Source organism: Otolemur garnettii, unplaced genomic scaffold, assembly GCF_000181295.1.
Source record: "Otolemur garnettii isolate 467f Iridium unplaced genomic scaffold, OtoGar3 scaffold00192, whole genome shotgun sequence".
In the NCBI taxonomy this organism is placed as follows: domain Eukaryota; kingdom Metazoa; phylum Chordata; class Mammalia; order Primates; family Galagidae; genus Otolemur; species Otolemur garnettii.
In genome coordinates, this window is record NW_003852587.1 from 342,854 (window position 1) to 351,621 (window position 8,768).

The 8,768-nt window shown below is 35.2% G+C and overlaps 1 protein-coding gene and 1 non-coding gene across 5 annotated transcripts in view; both read right to left on the minus strand.

Moving 5' to 3' along the window:
• Positions 1–8,768, minus strand: part of CASK (calcium/calmodulin dependent serine protein kinase) — a 406,622-nt gene that overhangs the window by 311,393 nt on the left and 86,461 nt on the right. The window lies entirely within an intron of this gene.
• On the minus strand, positions 6,134–6,298 carry LOC111721861. Its single transcript, XR_002770864.1, has one exon. It is a non-coding gene; the product is annotated as a U1 spliceosomal RNA (small nuclear RNA).

An 8,768-nucleotide genomic window follows, 5' to 3' on the forward strand; every position in this document is an offset into this window, starting at 1 on the left:
AAAAAAAAAAAAAAAAAAAAAACACTAAATCTTAACTGAAGTCTTGGCCAACAACTCATGGCTCTTTCATCACAACGATGTATCAGCTCACAAGGCACTATCTGTGAGGAAGTTTTTAGCCAGTAGACAAATAACTGTATTGAAACACACTCCCAACTCACCTGATCTGGCTCCCAATGACTTTGTTCTTTATTCAAAGATAAAGGAAATATTAAAAGGAAGACATTTGGCTGACATTCAGGACTTAAAAGATAATAGACAAGAGTTTTGATGGCCATTCCAGAAAAAGAGTTCCAAAATTGGTTTAAAGGGTGGACTAGGTACTGGTGTTGGTGCATATCTTCCCAAGGTGACCACAGTGATATTCAGCAATGAGATATGTAGCACTTTTTCTAGGATGAATTAGCAAATTTAATTGTCAGAACTTGTAATGGTCATGAAGATTTATGCCTATGTTTTCTCTAAAAGTTTCATAGTTTTAACTCATTCATTTGGATGTCCCATCTACTCTGAGTAAATTTTTGCCTATGGTGTGAGGCAGGGGTCCACCTTCATGCTTCTGTATGTCAATATCCAGTTATCCCAGTACCACTATTTTGAAGCAACTATTCTTTCTCCACTGAATTGTTTTGGTACCATTGCTGAAAATTATTTGACTGTGAACATACGGGTTTGTTAGTGGAATCTTAAATCAATTTTATTAATTTTTATGCTATGTATATTAATGTAGCTTTGTAGGAAATTCTGAATTGAGAAATGAGTCCTTCAACTTTTTTTTTTCATAATTAGTACAGCTATTCAGGATCCCTTGTTTTTTTTTCTTCCTTTCTTTTTTTTTTGGGGGGGGGGACAGAGTGTCACTATATCACCCTCAATAGAATGCCATGGCATCACGGCTTATAGCAATCTCAAACTCTTGGGCCTAAGTAATTCTCTTGCCTCAGCCTTCCGGGTAGCTGGGACTACAGGTACCCACCACAATGCCCAGCTATTTTTGGTTGCAGTTGTCATTGTTGTTTTAGCAAGCCTGGGCAGGCTCAAACCTGCCAGCCTTGGTGTATGTGGCCTGCGCCCTACCCACTGAGCAACAGGCATCCATTCCTTGCTTTTTCATGTAAATTTTATGATCAGCTTGTCGATTTCTGTGAAAATGCTAGTAGGGATTTTTGACAGTGACTGCATTGAATCTATAGATCAATTTGGGGACTAAGTCTTCTGATCAATGAATATGTAAAGACTGTTTACTTAGGACTTCCTTAATTTTTCTCAACAATATTTTATAGTTCTCAGTTAACAAGTCTTATACTTCCTTGGATAAATATCTTACTAAGTATGTTATTCTTTTTGAAGCCATGATAAATGAAATTATTTTCTTAATATCATTTTCAAATTCTTCACTGCTATTGTATAAGAATATAATTGATTTTATATTGAGCTTGTATCCTGCAACCATACTAAACTCACTTATTAAATCTGTTAGTTTTTTTGTGGATTTCTTCGAATTTTCTGTTTATGCGGTCATGTTACCTGCAAGTAAAGGGAGTTTTATTTCTTCCTTTACAATATGAACGCTTTCTATTTCTATTTCTATTCTTACATAATTGCCCTGGCTAAAATTTCTAGTATAACACTGAATAAAAGTGCTGAGGACAGACATCCTTGACTTATTACTGATCTTACATGGAAAGCATTTAATCTTACAACATTAAATATGAAGTGAGCCACTGGTTTTTCTCAGATGTCTTTTAAAAGGTTGGAAAAATTCCCTTTTACTCATAGCTTCTTGAAAGTTTTTATCATGAGAGGGTGCTGAATTTTGTTATCTGTTTTTTCTTTGTGTATTGAGATGATCATGTGACTATTGTCCATTTTTATATTTATTAATAAGGTGCATTACAGTAATTGGTTTTTAAAAATGGTTAACCAATCTTGAATTTCTGGTGCAAATTCCATTTACTCATGGTATATAATACTTCTTCTGTCTTTTAGAAAGAACTGTGAAGGAATGGTATTAATTCCATAAACATGTAGTGGAATTAACCAATAAAGGTATGTGACCCTAGGCTTTTTTTTTTTTTTAAGACAGAGCCTCAAGCTGTCGCCCTGGGTAGGGTGCCGTGGCATCACAGCTCACAGCAACCTCCAACTCCTGGACTCAAGCGAGTCTCCTGCCTCTGCCTACCAAGTAGCTGGGACCACAGGTGCCTGCCACAACGCCTGGCTATTTTTTTTCTTTTTTGGTTGCAGCCATCACTGTTGTTTTGGCAGGCCCGGGCTGGATTCGAACCCACCACCTTAGGTGTATGTGGCTGGTGCCTTAGCCACTTGAGCCACAGGCACTGAGCCACCCTAGGCTTTTCTTTATGGAAAATTATCAAGTACTTATCAATCTTTTTTCTTGTTACAGGTCTATTCAGATCTTCGGTTTCTTCCTGAGTCAGTTTTGGTGTTTGTCTTGTTGTGAATTAGTCCATCTCATCTAGGTTATCTAATTTGTTAGCATACAATTGTTCATAGTATTCTCTTATAATCCTTCTCCTTACTATATAATGTCAGCAGTAATGTCCCTTCTACCATTCCTAATTTTATTGAGTTGTCTCTTTTTTATTGGTCAGTATAAAGGTTATTCATTTTTTATTATTCTTTCAAAGAAAAAACTTTTGGGGCCAGGTGAGGTGACTCATACCTATAATACTAGCACTCTGGGAGGTTGAGGTGGGAGCTCAGGAGTTCAAAACCAGTCTGAGCATAAGTGAGACCTTGCCTCTACTAAAAACAGGGAAAAAATGAGGGAGGCATGGTGGTTCATGCTTGTAGTTCCAGCTACTCAGGAGGCTGAGGCAGGAGGATCACTTGAACCCAGGAGTCTGAGGTTGCTGTGAGCTGTGCTCATACCACAGCACTCTAGCCTAGTTAACAGAGTGAGACTGTCTCAAAAAAAAAGAGGTTTAGAAAAAGAAACAATTTTTGATTTCACTGATTTTTTTCATTGCTCTTCTATTCTCCACTTCATTCATTTATCCTATAATTTGTATTATTTCCTTCTTTCTGCTTGCTTTTAGTTTTCTAATTTTTTTAAAGTAGAACTTTAAATTACTGATTTGAGCTTTCTTATTTTTTTCCCAATATAAGCATTTACAATAATAAGTTTCCTTACTGTCACTGCTTTTACTGTATCTCATTAATTTTGTTATGCTATGTTTTTGTTTTTATCTACTTCAAAGTAATTTCTATTTTTCCTTGCAATTTCTTCTTTGACCCACTGGCTATTCAGTAGTGTGTTTAATTTCCACATCTTTGTGAATTCCCCAAACTTCCTTCTGTTATTAATTTCCTATTTCATTCCATTGTGGCCAGAGAAGATACTTTGTATGATTTCAATCCTTTTAAGTTGATAGAGACATATTTAATGGACCAATACACAGTCTATCCTAGATAATGTTCTATGCATACTTGAGAAGAATGTGTCATCTCCTGTTGTTGGAGTGTTCTATACATGTCTGTTATATCTAGTTGGTTTTTAGTCTTGTTCAAGTCTTCCTTCCCTTCACTGATTTCCTCTCTAATTGTCAAGTCCATTATTGAAAGTCAGGTATCAAAGACTCAAACTATTATTGTTGAATTGTGTATTTTTCCCTTCAATTTTACCTTTTTCTGTTTCATGTATTTTGAGGCTTTGATGTTAGATGCATATATATTTATAATTGCTCTATGTTCTTGATGGATTGTCCCTTTTATTATTATAAAATGTCCTTTATCTTTAGCAACAATGTCTGTTTTGTAAAGTCTACTTTACCTTGTATTAGTATAGTCATTTCAGATTTCTTTTGATGAATGCCTTTATGGTATATCTTTTTCTACTCATTTACTTTCCACTTATATGTGTTTTCAAGTCTAAAGTATGTCTCTTGTAGATATCAATATAGTTGCATTCTGTTTTTCATCCATTCTGTCAATTTCTCTCTTGTAATGACATGTTTAACATTTATATTTAATTACTGATAAGATCAATTTTGTGTTTGGAACTCTGCTATTTGTTTTCTAAGAATATTTTTTGTCCCTGTATTCTTACCTTACTGCCTTCTTTTGTGTTATACAGGTAATTTCTAGCATTCCATTTTAATTCCCACATTTTTTATTATACTTAAGATTTGGGAATGACAATTATCATCCTAACTTACAACAGTCTGGTTCAGGTTAATATAAACTTAATTTTAATAGTATATAAGCACTCTGATTCTAGATAGCTTCATTCTCCTTGGTGCTGTTATTTTCAAACTAACTACATCTTTGTACATAGATGCCCATCAACCCAGATCTATCACTGTTTTATGCAGTTATCTTTTAAATCAGTTAGGAGAAAAGAGTTACAATAAAAAATATGCTTATACTATCTTTTATATTTACATGCTGTTACCTTTACCAGTGCTCTTTATTATTCGTATGGTTTCAAGTAGCTATCTAAAAGTGTACTTTTTAGCCTAAAGGATTACTTTTAGTATTCCTTGCATAGCATTTTAACTAATGCCAAATTTTGTTTTTCTTTATCTAGAAATAACTTATTCTTCATTTTCAAAGTCTGGTTTTACTGGATAAAAAATTCTTGGTAGGCAATCTTTTTCTTTTAGTACTTTGAATGCTATCCCATCGCCTTCTGGCCTCCATGATGCTGATGAGAAATTTCCTGTTAATGTTAAGGATCCTTTGTACATGATTAATCTATTATCCCTTGCTGTTTTCCAGATAGTCTCCTTGTCTGTAGCATTTAACAGTTTGAGTCCATCTACTTAGAGTTTGAAAATCTTGTATATGTAGATTTATTTTCCATAAGATTTTAGATGTCTGGGGCCATTCTTTCTTCAAATATTCTTTATACTCCTTTCTGTCCTCTCCCCCTGAAGTTACCATTATGCATGTGTTGGTATGCTTGATGGTATCCCACAGGTTACTGAGGCTTTATTTCTTTTCTTTTTTTTGCTTTACTTTCTATGCCTGAGACTAGATAATTTTTTTTTTTTGAGACAGACTCTTACTATGTTGCCCTTGGTAGAGTGCCGTGGCGTCACAGCTCACAGCAACCTCAAACTCTTGGGATTAAACGATTCTCTTGCCTCAACCTCCCAAGTAGTCCTGTGGAGGACTACAGGTACCCACCACAATGTCCAGTTATTTTTTGGTTGTAGTTTTGGCAGGCCAGGAGTGGATCTAAACCCACCAGCTCTGGTGTATGTGGCTGGTGCCCTAGCCACTGAGCTACAGGCACTGAGCTGAGACTAGATAATTTCAATGAAACTATCTTTAAGTCTGTTGATTTGACTCTTTATTATGCCTGCTCAAATCTGCTACTGAGCCTCTGCAGTGAATTCTTCATTTTGGTTACTGTACTTTTCAATTCCAAAGTTTTTATTTGATTCTCTCTTTGCTTCTCCCTTTTGGTTTTTATAGTTTCTATCGCATTATTCATATTTTTAATTTTTTTACAATATTATTCTCATACTTCAGTTTTTTAGACATGGTTTCCTTCATTTCTTTCAGCATACTAAAAATAGCAAATTTAAATTCCATGGACTAATAAATCCAACATCAGGGTTTGCTTGGAGACAATGTCTATCAATTGCTTTTCTTCACCATGTATGAGACATATTTTCATAACTCTTTGCATGCCTCAAAACTTTTTGTTGCAAACTGAATGTTTTAAATATTATGTGCCAACTCTAAAAATTAGAACCTTCTCTTTTACAGGGTTTGCTATTGTGATTGCTATTTATTATTGTTCCCTTTCTTAGTTTAGTATCTTTTGGGAACAAGTTCTAAAGTCTGAATTCATTGGTATGTGTATCCACAGATGTCAATGCTTGGTTAGCTTAGTCTTTGCTCAATGGCTTTGTGTTTGTGTGAGGTGGACTTTCAACCGTCAAGAAGTTAATGTATCTGCCTTACCATTCAATTCCTGTTTTCACAGCCTGAAGGTCAGCCAGAGATGACAACTTAAGGCCTCCTCGAAGCTTTCCTGAATATGTACTCAACTTTACACATATGCGTGGCTTTCTTTATTCCCAGGAATACATTATAGCTTTTTCAAAGCCTTTATGAACATCACATTTCTCAGTTTTTTGTTGTTATTTTTTTTTTACAGGGGAAAGCGCGAACACAGTCCCCCACTACCACAAATTATGAAGTCGAGTTTCCTACATTTGGGGAAATCTCAGGAGTCAGCACATCCGCAGTGCAAATGGATAAGCCTAGCCCCAGGAAAACCACCTTTGTGATCATGGTATCTCCCCTGCCAGGTAAGTATTTTTCTCAGTTTTTTATTTTAAGCTGTTAGATTAGTTTTGTTTTTTGCCCCAGCTATTAACTACTGCTTCAGGCAACAATGAAGGTAAACACCTGATTTGAAAAGTTTACAGTAAATACCTCTGGAGTTAAGTTTTTTTGCACTTTACTTAGTCAGGCTAAGTAAAGATTTTCTTGCAGGTAGGTTTGCTATAGTATGGACATTTGTTCTCTCAAACCTCATGTTAAAATGTAATCCCCAATGTTGGAGGTGGTAGCCTAATAGAAGGTATTTGGGTCATGGGGACAGATTCCTCATGAATGGCTTGGTGCTATTCTTGCAGTTATGAGTGAGTTCTCACTCTATTAGTTCCTATGAGCCCTGGCTGTTACAAAGAGCCTGACATTATCTCGCTTTCTCTCTCTTGCTTCCTCCCTTGCCATGTGATCTCTGAACATTTGGCTCCCTTTTACTTTCTGTCAAAAGTAGAAGCAGCCTTAGGCCCCTATTAGAAGTAGATGCTGGCACCACACTTCTTGTACAGCTTACAGAACTATGAACCAAATAAGCCTCTTTTCTTTATAAATTACCTAGCCTCAAGTATTCCTTTATAGCAACACAAATGGACCAAGACAGGGATATTCCAGGGAACTACCAGACAAGTAAAAAAGTGACAATATTCTAGGAATGAAGCTCTAAAGGCATTCTATCCCCATTCTGACTTCTATGGCTGCCAGGCTGCTGGTTTTCATCATGATTGTTCACTGTTTATTTTTAAGGTTACCATAGAGCTGGAAAGAGAAGGATGGGAATGGAGCAAATTATAATGCTATGAAGTTTGCTGTTCTTACCAAGAATCAGCCATTTTTTTGTGAATAAATTTGTCCTAAATAGCTGGAAGCCTTTGGTCAATTTTCAGAGGTCTGAAAAAGTAAACTCTGACATTTTTGTCAATTTTCTCTTTCTTTTTATGAAGTTGTGAATAACTGAAAGTCCTTACTCCTCCAATTTCACTTACATCACCCACTAGCTGGGACTTTTAGATGGAGATATTCTTGAAGACCAAGCGAAATAAAATGCAATATACACTCTTTCTGGAATATAACTTACAATATTCCAAAATAAAAACAGCCAATTTTGGACTTCTAAATATAAACCATAAAGAACTGAGTCCTATTAAGAACTCAGAACTTTTACAATTCAGTTTCCAATTCTATATATCTTACTTTTCCTTTAATTTCCTTATAATAACTTGTCTAAATTAACTTTGACACCTATTTTTGAAAGAAAAATATAATTTAATTAGTGGCTCAGCAGAGTAAGAGACAAAATGTATATTAATTAAAAGTTTAAGGTAATAATCTAGGAGTTTCATTGATGGAAGGTGTATATGTAAGCAAGAAAATATTCCCCAATCAGAAGTAATATTCTAATATAAATTCACCCAGCTTTCACATAACAGAAACTTCTTATTCATCTTGTGTTTATAAGGATCAATTTCATTTTCTCATACATGAGAAAGAAGAAATTCTACACATTTAGGAATAATATGCCTTTTAGGAATCTAATAAAAGCTGTGGACTCCGTGGAATAATAAACATAATTCTGCTTATAATTTCAAGGGTTTGTTGGATAGCCTACATCCTGCTAGTTAAGAATCCCTACTGAACAAAAAAAGTATGTTTTTGATGAGGAAAAAATAGAGAATATTTAAATAATTATAATATTTTGCCTTCAGCAGAGCAATGAGAATTAAAAATATGAAAACATGTAGAGGTAGTCTTCAACTAATAAACATATTTCATTTCAAAAGTTAACTTGTAAATTATTTACTTAGAATTTATTACATGGTTTTCCTAATAAAAACTTTATTATAGGCTGGGTGTGATAGCTCATTATCTGTAATCCCAGCACTCTGGAAGGCCGAGAGGGATAGATTGCTTGAGCTCAGGAGTTCAAGACCAGCCTAAGTAAGAGTGAAACCCTCTCTCTAAAAACTTGCCAGGTGTTATGGCAGGCACCTGTAGCCTCAGCTACTTGAGCCCAAGAGTTTGAGCTATAATGCCATGGCACTCAACCCAGGAGACAAAGTGAGACTCTGTCTCAAAAAAAAAAACTTGTTGTAAACCATAGTTGAGAATGAGAAAATATAAGTCCCTTAAGGGCAGGTGCTTTTTTTTTTTTGTCTTTGTATTATAACGTCCTATTCAAATAAATAGAATAGGGCAGGTTCTTAGGAGACTTTTATAAAACCTACTGCACTGAATAATGTATTTGAATACAAGTACACTAAGAAAACAGGAAAAAAATACCAAAGTAATGACAAAGATCAAATAAACCACAAAGCCAAAAATAAGATAGAAAAGAATAAAGAGGCTCGGCGCCTATAGCTCAACCGGCTAAGGCGCCAGCCATGTACACCTAAGGTGGCGGGTTTGAATCCCCAGCCCGGACCCGCCAAAAAAAAAAAAAATAGTATTTTGACTAATAA